Source organism: Prionailurus viverrinus, chromosome E1 (genome assembly GCF_022837055.1).
Source record: "Prionailurus viverrinus isolate Anna chromosome E1, UM_Priviv_1.0, whole genome shotgun sequence".
Taxonomy (NCBI): Eukaryota; Metazoa; Chordata; class Mammalia; order Carnivora; family Felidae; genus Prionailurus; species Prionailurus viverrinus.
Window position 1 is genome coordinate 30,844,363 of NC_062574.1, and position 17,260 is coordinate 30,861,622.

At 45.1% G+C, this 17,260-nt stretch overlaps 1 protein-coding gene across 7 annotated transcripts in view; it reads right to left on the reverse strand.

Annotated features, from left to right (window-relative positions):
* HLF (HLF transcription factor, PAR bZIP family member) overlaps window positions 1–17,260 on the reverse strand; it is an 83,042-nt gene that overhangs the window by 12,907 nt on the left and 52,875 nt on the right. The window lies entirely within an intron of this gene.

Below are 17,260 nucleotides of genomic sequence, written 5' to 3' on the forward strand. Positions count from 1 at the left end.
TTAGGGACAATTCCTAGAGGTGACACTTGGTGTAACTGCATCTTGAGACAAAGAGTAATTAGCAAAGAAAGGTAATCTAGGGAAATATACAAGCCAGAGGGCTGCCTTTTTGAGGGGCACAGGTGGTCTTGGGTAGCTGTAGCCCTGACTCAGAGCACAAGATGAAGTGGAGAGAGACATAAATGCAAGAGATATGGTCAGGAGGGTGGGCAGTGGGGATGTTATAAAAGGCCCTGAATGTCACTGAAGGATTCTGAGCTCCAAAGTGACAAGCAGAGCTGAAATCTGCAAAGAAGATTCAGGCAGCGTGAGGAATGGACCAAAGGATAGACGGCTGGAGAGGGGAGCTCGGCTTCCAGGATGCTGTGATGACCCACGTGTGCATCTGTGTTGACAGTGGAGACAGTGGGAAGAGGGTAGGTTCAAGAAGCATTTCACAAATCAGAAAAGATGCAACAGAGGGGACCTGACTTCCACTTGAGGGTTCTGCAACCACTGAAACGCACAAATGTCCCCAAAACAACAGGCTTACTGTGCTTTGGAATGTGTCTTACTGGTGAAAGTGAACTTAATGACAGACTGCGATGTTTACGTGGGCAGCTCTGAATCTTCACTTCTAATTTCATCTGAATTTTACAATTGCCCCTTTCACACCCAGAGAATAAAGGAGAGGATACTGCCCGGCTGTATTTGGCACACCGCCCCCCCGCCCCTCCTTCCTCACTGCCAATGGTTGGACAACGTGTGAAATCTCCTTTAGGCTTCATTAAAACCCACCCCAGGTTGAAGCACGAAGCCATGGGCTCCCATTCTAGCTGAACTATTAAGCCATGCTCATCTGTTTTCTGGAAAGGCCTGGTGGGGAGCCTGCAAAATGAATGTTCTGGGTGACCTTTTAGGTCCTCACTCTGCCTGGAGCTCTCTTTGTATCCTGCTTGCCAAAGAGGAAGAGATGGGCCCCCGAGGCATTGGCGGAGGACAGAGATGTCTCATTAGCCAGCCTGACGCTCAGCTACAGCTTCTAGAGACTGCTGAGTTCGGTATTGGATGGTGTCAAGCTAGATTTGATCTTGTGCCTCTTGACATCGCCTCAGAAAATGAGCCATATCTGAGTCAAATGGGGATTTTATTTTCCCTTTAGAAATTCTCTTTGAACCAGATAACAAAGCTACCCCAATGCCCTATCACTACTAGCACCACTGCACCAGCATCTCCCCCACAACACACACACGCACACACATACGTGCACACACACACACGCACACTCATAGGTGTGTACACTCTCTCCTACCCTCTGGAAGCATCTCGTGATTAGTATTTCCCAAACCTAATTGCTGCAAGTTTTTACATTCTTCTTGAGGACTTTGGAATTCTGTTAATTATTCTATATTGCAATGTTCTCCTTTATTGCTTCATAAATGTTAAGCTTTACACGCACGCGTGCGAGCACGCGTGCACACACACACACACACACACACACACCTCTCCTCTACCGGACAACGTGGTCTTTCATGTTTTATCTACTTTATCCCCACCCCTCCTGACCATGGTACCTACTTCAGAGTTCGGCTTCTACCAAGGGTATTCCTCATGTAACGGTGGCCCACTGGGACGCTGGGCTCTGAAATTCATTCGTGGACATTCTAGCAACAACATAGGCCGAACCTTAGTTGGGCATTCTTTCTCCCCAGCCCTTTCTGCAATGGAAGTAGGTCATGCCTCCCTGCAGAATGCAGAAAACCTACTGGACAGTAGATGAGCTCAACGGCTTCCCCAGCATCAAACAGCACATGGCAATGGACCCGAGTGAACCTGAGAAACACATCCAAATCCTCTTTCTCCCCAGAGACACCCTTGTGTTTACCTACACTTTCTACTGAGTCAACTCTGCTGGACTCATTTTTCCCCCTTTCATTCCAAAATGTCAACAGTTGGGTAATGGAAAGGAGGACCTTTATTATTTTGTCTTACCTTTGCAGATTTTCAAATGTTTTACATAAGAATTTTCAACCTAAGAATGTATTATTCCATGCGTTTTTTAAATTACCAAGGATGTTCACTGTAAAACTATAACAAATGCACAAGTGTGTCAAGAAGTGCTCCTCTCCCCTGCCTCCAATCCATCTTGCTATTTTTCCCAGAGGTGACTGCCCTCAACTGCTTGGTGAAAACCTTAGTTTTTACACATACGATTTAACTCAGTAGGATGATACTACCCACATATCTTAAATTACTTTTTCAACATACCATACACAATTTCCCATGTTCTTTTTAATTATTTACTTACTTAAGTTTATTTACTTTGAGAGAGAGAGAGAGGGAATGCATGAGTAGGAGAGGGGCAGAAAGAGAGGAAGAGGGGGAGACAGAATCCCAAGCAGGCTCTGCACTGATAGTGTGGAGCCTGGCACAGGGTTTGAACCCGCAAACCGAGATCATGACCTGAGCTGAAGTTGGACGTGAACTGACTAAGCCACCCAGGCGCCCCTACTTTGTTCTTTTTAAAGGGTTTATAGTCTACCTACTCATTCCCAACTGATGGATTTTTAGGTGTGTATTTTTGTAAAAGAGATTTATAGAAGTGGGACTGCTCATCCAAAGGGATGTACATTTTATACTTATAAATGTGCTGCTAAACCGTCATTATCTATTTACACTTGTACCAACATTTATGAGTGCATTTCCACACAATTAAATACCAATTGTTAAAATGCTGTCAATTTGAGGGACACAAATATCACTGTTGTTCTAATTTCCATTGCCATCATTACTAGTGAGACTGAACATCTCACATATTTATTATTTATTTCTTCTGCTATACACCACCTCTTCCTTCCTGTCATTTTCCCCCTATGAAATGGATTTTGTTGCTTACTCATTTATAAGGACTCTTTATAGACTGGATGTCATCCTTTCATCTGACTTATCTATAGAAAATAGTTTCTCCATGACTACTGTTTTCTAACTTTGCATATGGAGTTTTTCACTACTGACAAGATCTTACATGGTAATGTAGTAGTATGTTTTTTAGTTTGTTTATTTTTGAGAGAGACAGAGACATAGTGAGTGGGGGAGGGAACAAAAGAGGGCGGAGGGGAGAGAGAGAATCCCAAGCAGGCTCCACCACTAGCACAGAGCCTGATGCGGGGCTCAAACTCATGAAACCATGAGACCATGACCTGAGCCGAAACCGAGAATCAGATGCCTAACGATCTGAGCCACCCAGGCATCCCTATAATGTAGTAATATCTTGAAATCTTCTCATTTATGGCTTCTTACTTCCATACCCACCCCCAAGTTATATTATATATGCATACATATCTATCTACCTATCTATCTCTGTGTATTTATTTTTTTAAGTTTATTTATTCTGAAAAAGAGAGTGCACATGAGTGGGGGAGGGGCAGGGAGAGAGGGAGAAAGAGAGAATCCCAAGCAGGCTCTGCACTGTATAGCCCATCATGGGGCTCAAATTCATGAAACATGAGGTCATGACCTAAGCCAAAACCAAGAGCTTAACCGATTGAGCCACCCAGGCACCCCAACATGCATATGTATTTGTAGATGTATATTACTCTGTATTTTTCTTTAATATAACTATAATGGATTTATGTTTTCAGAATTGTGAGTCACCTGGAATTTAATTTTGTATACAGTATAAGCAGGGGTTTTACTTAATGTTTTCCAAATGTCTTAATATAATGATATCAGTAAAGCTGGATATTTGATAAGTCAAGTTTTACACCCCTTATTGTTCTCTTTAGAAAATTTTCTTTGGATGGGCATTGAGGAGGGCCCCTGTTGGGATGAGCACTGGATGTTGTATGTAAGCAATGAATCATGGGAATCTACCCCCAAAACCAAAAGCAAACTGTATACACTGTATGTTAGCTAACTTACATATATATACAAATATTTTTTTTCTTTTATATATATATATATAATATATATTTTATATAATATATATATATATAAAAGAAAATTTTCTTTGGTATTCTTACAGTCTTCAGGATGAATTCTAGAATCCACCTATTAAGTTATATTTAGAGATTTTGAATGAAAACTACATGAAAGCTATGAGTTCAGCTGGGGACAAGTGAGGTCTTTAAAATATTTACTATACCCCTAGCATAACTTTCCTTTTTTTTTTTTTTTTTTTTTTGGTCTTTTTCTTATATCTAGCAGTTAAGGCTTATAGCATTCTTCATTTTAACTATTCCCGTTTATTGCTAGGTACATCCCTTAAATGTTTTATAGCAGTTGTTCCTAGTGTAAATTTTCACTTACCTCCTAATTGGTTATTGCTGGCATCTAGGAAGCTACTGGTTTTAAAATGCTGGGTTTTATATCCAGCCACTTTACTCTCTTATTAGTCCTAATTGCTCTAGCATTGCCAGCTTACTCTTCTAAGAGAAAACTAATATAATCTTCTGCCTCTAGGGAAGTTGTTGCTTCCTCTCAATGTTTATAATTCCTACTTTTTACAAAACCTCACTGCATCAGTTAGGCTCTGCAAGACAAGGAGGAGTAAGACAAGTAAATACTGGAGATTCCTGCCTGTCCTAGACTTTAATGGAAAAAGTTTTTAGGACGTCCTCTGAAGTATTAAAGCATGAAGGCCTGTTCCTGCATCCGGATAGCTGCAGCATGACAAACTAAGGCAGTCCCAACATATTATATTGAGAGTTTCTTTTTTTTCTTTTTTAAATCAGGAATGGTGCATGAAATTTCCTCAAAGGCCTTTTTAGAATCTGTTGCGATGATTGTGTGGTTTTCTCCTGTATTTATTAAGTCTGAGCTTGATATTTCTCCAAGGCTTTCTTTGAAAGGTCTCTGGGGGACGAGATCAACCCCACAACATAGACTCTGCAGTTTTCTGGTACACTGTTTTCTTCTTTCTAAAAACATCTTGATGAAAGTCACTTCCAAAAGGGCCAGGGAGGATTTCTGGAGGAAAGGAAGGAACAAAAGGGCTCAAATCTGGAATAAGATTAGAAATCACCTTCAAACCCAGAACTGGCCTCCACTTCTGTCACAGATTAGGCATGACTAAACCTCCAACTAGTGTAACTGAAGATCAGCCATTTCTTATTCTTCTATACTTTCACAAGAATTTAGCATCTCGTGTTCAATTGGCCGATTGGCTAGAAGTCAGCAATGAATGGGAACAGCAGTGATCTGTGTCCTTATCTCTTCTCAAGTCAACAGTTTGTTTAATTGATGGCTGCCTCAAAGTAGTCGTTTATAGCTGTATTTGCTATTTCGTCCTCAAGGCTAATTGCAACACCTCCAATCTTTCTGTTGTGCTTCTTGTTAAGTAAATAAAACCTTTCTGCAGCAGTAATGGCAGGACAAATAGTACTCCAGTGTTTATCACTGACAAGCATTATTCTCTATAAAGGAAGGCTGAGAAAAGAGAAAGTAATCTGGTTTTGGCCAAAGTGTTCTCTATTAGCACTGATGGGTGAACTTCCTTGTGATTTAAAGTTTGGTCCCACATCTTGATCCAGAATCTTTCTCTCCTCCCCATAACCAGTTTGTGGTCTGTTTGCTTGTCATCACCTCCTGGACCCTGGGTGGTCCTAATTTGAATCAGCACCATTTACCCTCTCTGCACCCACGGTTTTCAGAAGAAAACTTCCATGGGGGGCACAGCCTATTTCACTACAAAACACACCTGCTTCTGAGAATCGCTTAGAGTACAGGGAGCCAATTAACTTAGAAGTCTGTAGTAACACTAGAGGGTCCCTAAAGAGTGCTCACAATATGTATAGAGATTAAATAAAACTCTCACAAGTACATCCTAAGGATATGGGCTTCCTGGACATGGAGGCCAATTAGCTGGGCTCTGTTCCAATGGGAGGAACCTATTCTCTTGTTCATCAAGCAGTCTGCAAAAGCACCTACGTGCTAATGGATAAAGGTCTCACCCTTCCCTCTACCCGTGTTCCATTCCATGTGACTTTGCAGTTCCAGGCAGAGTCTATCTCCTTACCCCTTGAATCTGGGCTGGCCTTGGGACTTGTACTGCCCAACACAGTGTGGCAGATGTGGCAGTGTCAGTTCCAAGGCTGGACCTAAAGAGGCTTTGCATGCTCCTACCTCTTCTCTCTAGCACTTGGCACAAACATGCTCAGTCCAGCCTCCTAGGGAGTGAAGGGCACATGGCCAGGCTAGGTCAGCTCCCTCGAGGTGTGAGTCCAGCCCTGATCAGCAGAGCCATCTGACCAACCCATAGCATTTCCAAGTAGGTAAACAATAAACCTTCATGTGTGCATGCTACTGGGTATCTGCAACTACCTGGTAAATACAATCAGGAGAACAGAAGACTGATCTGCAGAGCTGGGCTACTGCATACAGGGAGATGCTTAGACAATAGCGTAAATAGCACAGCAGGGTTTTTCAATGTATGGGGTAGTGGCTAAACTGTGAAGTGAGTCAGACTTGGGTTTCAATTCTGATTCTGCCATCAGTATGATATCAACTTGGGTGTTTGTGAATAAAGGACCAGAAAGAAATACCCCCTCCCCCATTTCCTAATAAGGTCTGCTTTAAGGAACAGAACTATTGGGGGGTGCCTGGGTGGCTCAGTCAGTTAAGCGTCTGACCTCGGCTCAGGTCATGATCTCACAGTTTGTGGGTTCGAGCCCCGCATCGGGCTCTGTGCTGACAGCTCAACCTAGAGCCTGCTTTGGATTCTATGTCTCCCTCTCTCTCTGCCCCTCCCCCGCTCACATGCTTTCTCTCTCTCAAAAGTAAATAAACATCAGAAAAAAAAAAAAGGGAACAGAACTATTGGTGTCTCCCCTTCCCCCCCTCTGGCTTTTTTAAAATTTCCCTCTCTGAGTTTCTTCATCTGCAAATGAAGATTACTATGCCAGCCTCATGGGGTTGTGTGAACAATGAATGAGATAATATGTGTATAAATAAAGTGCTTAACACAATGCATAGTACCTGGAAAGTACTCAATAAATGATCTATATATAAATACAATTACAAAGTAGATGCTGTAATCACAGATGGTTAAAAAACATGGAACAGGCTGTGCCCCCTTGTCCAAGCCAGCCCAGTCTCCCCGGAACCACTGCCACATCCCCCTAGCTGCTCCTTTTCCTTCCATTCGTGTCTCCACAATGCACTCTCCACGCAGCTACCAGAAGGTATTCTAAAAATGCAGACCTATGCAGGGCACTCCCCCATACCAAAACCCTCCCAAGGCTTTCCATTGCCACATATGATAACATTCAAGACTCCCCCTCACTCAATATGCTTAGCCATGCTGGCCTTCTTTCTACTCACAGAGCCCAAGTAGGACCCACCCGGGCCTTTGTACTTAGCGTTCTCTCCCCCTAAACCGTTCCTCCCCTGCTCTCTGCCTGCCTGTCCTTTTGCGTCATTTAGACACCAGCTCTCTGCATCTCCTCTGTCCTCTGACTCCCCCCTCCCCAGCACTCGGCCTTTCCAACCACCCATCCCATCACCTTTACAATATCTATCTCGCCCAAAACTGTCTTTTCTACTTCCTTGACATTTGGTGACCACCCCCCTCCACCTGTACAGAAGCTCCACAGGATGGAGACCTTGTCTTATTTGCTGCCCTGTCCCCAGATTCTACAGGCGGCCTGCATCCGGGTGGCACACAGAGCACACTCTGGAGTAACCAGAAATAAAGACTCCTAGATCCTAACAAGGACTGTTTGGGGACACAGGGGCTATTTTTTTCTTTTTATTATATTTTTGCAGGTTGTCTATAGTGAGCACCTTTCACTTTCAAGGTCAGAAACTAAAACCTTATTTTCTAAAGAATGGACTTTGCTACACCTCATACATAATATTTTCAGGAGCCCATGTTAGATGTGGTTGAGAGAAGACCATTCGAGTCCCTAGAAAGGAAGAAGAGAAGAGGAGAAAGAACAGACCAAAGAGGGAGAAGAGAATGGGACAGAGGGAGAACAGGAAGGGGGAGAACGAGGAATTAACAAACTAAAGCAGGAATACAAGGATGAATGAAAGAAAAAAATGGAAGAAGCGGGGAAGGAAGGAAAGGAAGAAGGGAAGGAACATGAAAGGACAGAAAGGCATAAAAAAGAAAGGAAGAAAGAAAGAGGGTGAGAAAGAAAAGATTTAGCTGAGGACTGAAATGGGAAATGTCCTTCTAGACCCCAGCTCCTGGGAATCCATCATGACCCTAACACTCTTCAAGCGTCCTGAGCCTTATACAGCAGATACACTGACGTTAAGGCAAAAACGAATCTCACACACACACCCACCCACCCTTGTGTCAGATTCAGACAAGGTTCCAGTAAGTGCCGTCCATGACTGCTGAACAGATGCACCAAAAGGCACGCTACAAAGATGGCTTTGATATAAGTAGCTCTTTTCCTGCAACGCCCTGAGCACAGTAACAGACTGTCAACAGAAATATGGGACCATCAGTGAGCATCTCCTGGAGTCCGTGGGCTGGTAGCCGGGCCTGCCCCACCCACGGGTAAGCAATGTCAGCGATACTGCTGATGACTGGGTGGGGCCCTTACTCTCCACCAGGCCCCTCTGATGGGTGGCCTCATTTAATCCTTACAATGGCTGCATGAATGTGGAATTATTAGTATCCCCATTTTCCTGACGTGGAAATAAAGGGATGGAAACAGTTTAAGACAAGCTTGGTGGTGCTAAATAATTTGCCAAAGGTTGCCCAACTAGCAGATGAAACAGGGACTCATCTTCTGATTTTTCTGACTCTGAAACCCAAGTTTTTAACTGCGTAAATGCCCCAGAAGTGGGGACCAGAGAGCCTAACCCTGGGCCAGTGGAAAGCAAGGGACTTTGCGCTTCCGGAGTGAGAGTCCTGCGTCAGGACCCGGGCTTGGAGCCTAATGTGCAACACTGAACTGACCCGTTAGCCTGCCCCACGGGGGCGGATTGTGTCCCACATTTTATGGATGAGGAAATGTTTGGTCAGAGAGGTGAAACCACTTGCATAAAGTCATGCAGCTAAAAAGCTGGGGGGAGGGGCAAAGGTTGGGTAGAGTTCAGACTCCAAGTCCACTTGATCCACAGTGGACCCATGCCCTTTCTACTCTGCTTTCCTCTCAATGGGACAGAAGAGGATAAGAAGGACTCTGAGGGTTCCCTTCTCTCTATCCCGACATGTGCAAGCAAGATGGACCCCCAAAGGGGTGGGAATAGCCTCCTGTCATGGACAAGAGCCCCCAGGAAGTTATGGCCGGCCAACAACTATTTTCCTCTCCCTCCTTCTCTCCCCTCCCTCCCCTCCTCCACTACCTCAGTCCCCCTGAATGGCCAGCCTATGCTAAGGGCACGTCTGCCTTTGACAACACCACTGCTGGCCACGGGGTCAGGGCTACTGTCCACACTATGTCTCACTCACTGGCATCTTAACGAGCTTCTGGATATCCAGAGACCATGCCTCACAAGAAGAAGGGCAAGGATTCCTGGAAGGGAGGGTGTGTAACATACTGTTGTGTGGATATGAAGGTTGCCTCGTGGGGGAAGTGTGTTTTACATCTATACCCTTAAATTATCACTATGCCAATTAGTGCTTGGCCTGGGCTTAGGCAAAGAAAGTCAGCTGGAACTCTGTTTCTGAGGCTCAGCTCTGGCCTTCATCCCTCTGCTGTGACCTGTCCTGCGAGTCAGCACGGTTCATCAGAAAGCTCAGACACACTTGGACTCATCATGGCTTTGCCCCTAAATGGCTCTGTGGCCTGCGGTGCACATGCAATTTCGTTCTCTCCTCTTCTGTGTAGGGCTGGATGGGGTGGGCAGCAGGCCGGAAAGCAAGTCCCCGTGTCCCTCCCTCATGCGCCCCAGTGCCTGCTCTCCTGTAGCTGCAGCCCAGGCGACCGTGTCCCCCCATGTGACCGTAGGGCCAGGACAAGCACTCTGCCCTGAGATTGTGCAGCAGTACCCGAAATGGCCCTGACTTGACTCGGCAGCTCCTAACTTGGCAGGAGCCGGGACCAGATTAACGAGGCCTCTCATTCCAAGGGTGTTTATCATCATGCCTCTTGCCAACGGTGTCAGCAAGAAAGCTGCCTCCTTGAACTGACAGGAAGGTGAGGCCAGAGGAGCTCATAAGTGCAGCCTGTTTCAAGTCAGTCAAGTGGGGGGCAGAAGTTTCAGCTAGTGGTCAGAGCACACATGGGCCTACTGGCCTTCTTGCCATGGCTCCTGAGACAGAGCACCCTCCACCTCCTCTCCTTGGGGCCCGTGGCCTCCCCCCATCCCTGCCACAGCACCTCAGGGTGCAGAGGAATAGAGCCGGGCTGGAAACGAACTCGGTGTCAAAGACTGAGGCCCAAGTGAGGCACATTTCCGATCGGGCCACACTGGCCCAGGGCGGGTATGTAGGGTCGTGAATGGGTAACAGGAGACACTGTCTTCTTCCCACACACTCATGCCCCTGCCCCCACTCCACCCCAAAGCTCTGGCGCTACAGCAGGGGAAGATCGGGCCCCCTAGTTTCTTCTGTGGGTGCAGGGAATGCACGGTGGGGTAAAGACCCAGGAACTGGAAGGTTAAATCCCAGCCACCTGCTGGCTAGCTCAAAATCTTTGGATCACTTTGTGTTCCAGCTATCCCTTCTGGAGGAGGGCAGGCCCTATCCCTCCTGAGGCTGCCATTGTGACCATGGGAGTGGCAGACAATGGCCATCTCAAGTCTCCCTGCAGCTCCACGCACTAGACACTAAGCAACAAGAAACACGTGGAGAGGACCAAGTGGACACTGAAGTCCAGTGTGTGCTCACTGTGGGCCCCTCGTCGGACCCCTGCCACGGGCTGCATGGCGGTGGGGAGGGGGGGATGCAGTCAAGACCGACCGCGTTCCACAGAGGAGCAGTGACAGGCAGGGGCTCCCGCTCGCACTGACTGTTGCATCTGGACCTAGTTCGACAGCATGTTGCGTCTCTTGGGCCTCAGTGCACCCTCCCGAGGGCCCTGGGAGGCAGGCAGAGCCAATGGGCATGTTTTCCAATGGAGAAAGCCACTAAGGGATTTACCTGGGTCCCCGTAGGATGGGGCTACTTTCTGATCAAGCAGCGAAACAAGCTCTCGCAACCTGGAGTCTATTTTCAGAGGCTCTTTCCATTTTTAATGACAATGTGCACCACTTGAATCAGCACCACCTAGGTCCCCGGAGTCTCTTTAATTGTCTGAGTTGGTGAAAATGTGCAGGCCTAGTCATTTGAAACCGGCAGTTTCCAAGATGCTGCCATGGCATGTTATCAAACTGTCTATTCTCCTTTGGGCTATGTTAAATTTTTTGTTTGGATTGAGAGGAGGGAGTGAAACAGGAGGCCAGATAAGTGGCGAGGTTGCTGACGCTCCCGGAGAACCCAGGAGCTCATGGCAAACAAAGGGCCCACACTGTCCCTGAACAACACCCTTCCTCCTCTCCCCAACCCCAAAACCACAGCAAACAAACATAGGAAGAAAAACAGGATTGTTTTAAAGCCTGAGTTTCCGGATGAACACGAATAGGATTCAGGTGTGTCTGTAGTTCTGCAGCTTCTCAAGGAGATTCACAAAAATTCTTTCCTGTGCAAGACTCCAAGCTGAGCACCCAAAAGTAAACATGCTTTTCCAGAGCCTCCTTGCCTTGGCCCTGGGCCAGGGCTCTGTGTGGCTGGCTCCTACCAAAGTTCACAGAGTCCTAGCCGGATCCGGTCGTCACTGCACATTGCCCCCAGTTCTCACTGTCACCTCCACCTCAGGGTGTTTAGGCCAAACCCATTCTCCACACTCCCAGGGATCATCAGCCTCTCGTGCCAGCCAACTAACTGTCCATTTCTCCGTTCTATCAGGCTTTGAATATTAACCAAAGGCCTCTCACGTGGGAAGGAGAAGTGAGCCACACATCCGAATCCAAAGACTCCATCAGTTATGGAAACCTTGGGGAGACTCCCTGGGCTTCCCTTTGACCACCCATTAAATAACGGGATGCAAGGTTGGAATAACGGTAAAGGCTCATTCCAGCTCTGGCAATAAATGATCCCTGAAGCTCCAGAGAGGTTTTCCTTTGTGGTTTAAGTCCTTGTTTTAGGCCAGGTGCGGGCCCTTCTACTAAGGACTCCGACAATCTCAATACCTTCTGGACTGGTCTCTCTGACACCTGCTATCCTGTCTGCCAATACAGCCACCAGGTTACTCTTTCTAGAACATCTCCAGAATCAACAGTAGCCAATGGCTCCCCACTGCCTCCCATTTCTAAACTCTGAGAGTGAAGCCCCTCCTTATTCAGGCACACTGCCCTCATCTTGTAGTCTCTGCTCAAGACAAGCTGCCTTGCTTCCTGGATATTCTTGCTCACATCCTACCTCTACCTGTCTTGCCACCCATCGGGGTCTAATTCAAACCCTCCTCCTGCTGAATGCCCCAGTGTTGGTAGCAAATTCTAACTGCCCTCGCAGTTAGCATCCATTTCATGTTGCACTAAGCACATGCCAGCCTAGAATTTTTACCAAATTAAGTCAGTCTACAACTTCTAAGCAATTACCTATTCTCAAATTAGATTGGAAATCTTTTGAGAGAAAAGCCTTGCCAACGCCTTGCATAAAAGATGATTAACAAAGGCTTGCTGATTAAAACATTCATTTGTGTAACAAACATTCATTGAACACCTAGTATGAACTAGGCTCTGAGAATTTATAAATAAAACAATCCCTGGGAGCATACGGAGTGCCTGTGGAAGCAAGTGAGCAAATAGATGAATACAGGTGCTAAGTGCTCCAAGAGAGAGCTTTACCCTGGGAACCAAAGGTTGGAGTTCAAAGGTTGATCATTAATCCAGATCCCTGCAGAGACTGTAGGGACATCAGGAATAACTTCTCTGAGGGAGGAGGCATCTTGGTGGACTCTTGAAATTGGTCAGGCAAATCAAGAAACAGGGTGGTCAAGGCAGAGGGAGCAGAATATGTGAAGGCATGACGACATGAGAAAATTCATGGCCAGTCAAGGAACTGAATGGTTGGTATAGTTGGAGCTCAGAGGGCAAAGAGAGGGGGAGTAAAAATTGAGACCACAGAATGGCTTCAGATGGTCAGATTTATCCTCAAGGGACTGGAACAATTGATGGCATACTGCTATAGCAACCAAACGGAGGAGAGATCAGAGGGAAGACTGGAAAGGAGGGCCCCCCACAAAATGGCAGAGGACTAGGTAGGTTCAAGAGGTACTGGCGAGGTGGGTTCACTATGAGCCAACTCGATATGGGGAAAAGAGGATAGAGCAAGATAAATTTTTAGGTTTCTGGCCGGGACAGCTGGAAAAAGGAGGTGGTTAAAATTCACTGGAAATAGGGACTACGGTGGAGTGAGCACATCCAAAGGAAAGGAGAGTGTCTGGCCATGGGCCCATTGAGTCTGGGGTGCCTATGCATTCCAGATGAAGAAGCTTGAGGACATGATCTCAGCTTTGTACATGAGTCTAGGCTTCAGAAGAGCAATCCTAACAACACCTACAGATTTAATAACCTTGAAATCCCCCACCCCAGGTGAGAACACAGAGCCTGAAGGAAACCAGAGAAAAGGTACTGGGGGAAACCCTGACATTTTAGGGACAGGGAGAAGAACACTCCATGGAAGATACTTTGGAGAGGCCAGAGAGAGAGGAGGTAAGCTAGTTCTTGGACAAGCTGGTGAAATGGGACTGACCAAAAAGATGGTTCTCCTAATTATGTTGTTACTCCCTTATGGGCAGTCACTGTGCCTCCTAATCAAGGAGCTATATTATTACCTCCATTACACAAATGAGACACAATACAAGGAGACAAATCAAGTAACTTACTCAAGGTCAAGTACTCGGGAAGAGACTACATTCAAATTAGGGCTAGTTCCAAGGCCCTAATGTTCTTTCTACATTCCCACCTGCACCCACACACGCCCACCAGTAAAATTAGTGCCAAAAAGGCTGGTGTCCAACAATTTCCTCCAAGCAGTGCTTATCTGGCCCCTACGTGTGGCAGAGATCGGAGGGTTCTTCCACGCGTCTTGGGATGTTAGGTGTCTACTTCCCATTCTCTGTGTGGGTATTTTGTGAGGGGGGCTTGCAAAGGCATCTTAGTATAGCGAGCCTAACAGAGGTATTTCTCTTTGCTGCCCACTGTACCTACTGCGTGAAGTTCCCACAATATCTTTATTATTATTATTATTATTATTATTATTATTATTATTCCTGGTCTATCAAGTGTATGTTTTGCAGGCATGGGCAGTAGAGGTAGGGAGGATGATGGATGAAAATGCCTGGAGAGATCCCCTCTCTAGCCTACAATTAGAGATGTCTGTAGGTACCACAGGCTGCGTATATAACATGGAACAGGGACATTTTTCTCTCCTTATTAATGATAATTCTGGAAGGTTACTAAATAAGCGTTGCTAGGCAATACAAACTGCCAAAGGGGAGGGGGGTTATGCTAAGTCAGGAATGTGGATTCTTGGGGGAAAAAAAATCAACTTCATTCCATGGAGTCAGCTGTTATCTAAAAACAAAAAATGGATGTTGTGCCCCCAGCGTCTCACGGCAGGTGAGGTGAGCAATCCCCTAATACTGCCGGCCCTGGTAGCTGCTGCTGGGCATTTCAGCTTCAGTCTTATCACTGCCGGACTGGCATATACCTTTGTGATGAGGTGTCACAGAAAGAATTACATTATAAATAAGAGACAGCTCGGTCTCAGTCATTTGGGGGGAAGTAAAGAGAAAGCTATGGCGTGAGATATATAGTTTGCAGCAATCTGCTGATTTTTACATTCAAATGCAAGCCAAGGCTTGGGGAAAAGGCATACACTCAGGTTTTCTTAAATAAATTCAAGTCCCACAGAGGGAAGAACATGCCAAACAGCCACTGATTCACACAAGTAATAAAAATGGAGGGATTATTAAATCTAGTTCTTACCACCATGTTGGTTGGGGGAGGGAAGAGGGAGACACAGGTAAATTTTCACCCATATTTATCAACTTGCAGTAAGTCAGTCTATAGTCCTAAAGTTCCTTAACACACACTACAATAATACCCCAGACCAGGCAGCTTCCTAGAAAAATGTTGTTTCAGAGAAACTGAAAATTTCCACCTTGCACCAAGAGTTTGTAGCCAAGCTAAACCCATCTGGCTCCTGTCTGATGTAGTCTAGGGAGAAATCGGCATGGGACAAAAATCTGCCTTTACATTTCACAGGCAGGAGATCTGGATGCCTCTCGGAAAACAGAAACTAGACACTAAGCCATTGTCAAGCACTTTCTTCTTTAGTTTGTCAAGCCAGTGCCCACTAGGACGGTTCACGAGAATGGAAGTCCCGCCATAGTCTGCAAGTGGACCAAGACTATCCCAGTTACTCTGAAATCCTTCACTGTTCCAACGTCTTGAGAACCCTGCATGCCAATCCGCTCAGATTTCCTAACAGAAAATTCTCTTCACAGAAGGCAGTTCTTGCCTAATCATGGTGATTGAGTTGGTTGACAAGGATACCAATCGTAAAGATAAGCCAGGCAAATGACAGGTGGGAGGGGCAGGAGTCAGTTTCCTCCAAAAGGAAAAGACATACATGCTGTTAGATGGAGAAAAATGGTCTTCAGGTTGGTAGGGGCATGAGGGGTGAATGTGTCATGTGGCTTCCCAATGCCACACAGCAAGGGACACAATGTCCCTTTGACAGCAGCTCAGTGGACAGACATACAGAAGAGGATGCTGAGCATGGCCTCAAGGGAAAGGACAGAAAAACTCAAGATGGTGATTTTCTTTTTTCATCAGAAACAGGCTATGAAAGGACAATAACTGGAATAATTCCTCAAGATGGATAATTCTTAAAACAGGTCTCCTGGAGAAGAAATGTCTATTCCATCTCTCTCTCTCTCTCTCTCTCTCTCTCTCTCTCTCTCTCGCAATCTATTGAGGTTAACTAAGCAAGAGAAAGGAGACAATTTAATTCCCAGAGCTGGCAAGCTGTGCACCACCAGCCTGGGGGTTTTTCATACTGAAATCAGAGAAGGAAGTATTGACTTTTAATACCCACAAACTCTACTTACTTCTGATGGAATCTGAGGCCATGCCAAAAGGAGCAAAATGATTCTTTCTTAAAGGTCCATACAAAGAAAAAATGGATTATGGCTAAGTAATTACAGAATAGTGAGAAAAGTATCAAACTGCACCTACATCCTCCTTCTCAGGCTCTTGTAGCTTGACTCCTATGCTATTTCAAATACAGATTCATTTAATGTTTATATTTGTCTAAATAAAGACCTCCAGTTCAACAGGAACTCTAGAGAAAATGGATGGTTCTATTTCTCCAATCGACCACATTACAGGAAGTTTTGCTGTATGGATATGAAAGGGCACAACCAAGGCATCATTGTTGAGGAGCACTGCCTCTTAATTGTACCCCCTGTATATAAGGCCATAGTTCCCAACCCTAGCTAGGGATCGGATTCACCTGTGGAGCTTTTAAATAATGTAGATGCTCAGTGCCCCTTCCACTCCAATCAGAAGCTCTGTATTTTTTTGTTTGTTTTTTGTTTTTAGGAAGTAACCATGTTATTTTATTTTTTTGAAAATATTATTATTTTTATATTTTGAGGTTTTTTCTAATATGAAATTTATTGTCAAATTGGTTTCCATACAAAGAAGCTCTGTATTTTTGTTGTGTTTCATTAGTTTTGTTTTAATGAAAGAGGAAATAGTCTTCTCACATACTTTTGGTGGGAGTGTGAACCAGAACAATTCTTCTAGCTCCTATATACTTTAATCAAGCAATTCCACATCTAGGAATTTAAACTTTAGATATGCCACACAAATGTCAAAAAAAAAAATTGACAACCAAGGATGAAAACAAGCTAAAGGTACTTGTTAAATAAATTATAGCATAGTCCTGACAACGGGATTCCATGTAGTCAGTAGGTCCATATACACTATTGTGGAAAAAGGCAAGTTGTATAACATTATGTATAATCTATATATACTATGTGTAGTATGCATACTGTTCTATGTATAGTGTACGTACATACATATATTTCCATACTCCATACGCACACTCTTATAAACACAAAGAAGACGGAAGAGTGTCCAAGAAACTGCTGACACTTAAATCTGGGAATGAGATGTAAGAACTCAAGCTGTACACTTGTAGAGTCCCGACTTAATTTTACAACGATCATATATTACTTTTGGATTAAATATTTTAAAATAAATTGTTTGAAAGAGATCCGCCGGCAACTTTCACATGAGGCCAAGGTTGAGAACCAGTGATGTAAGA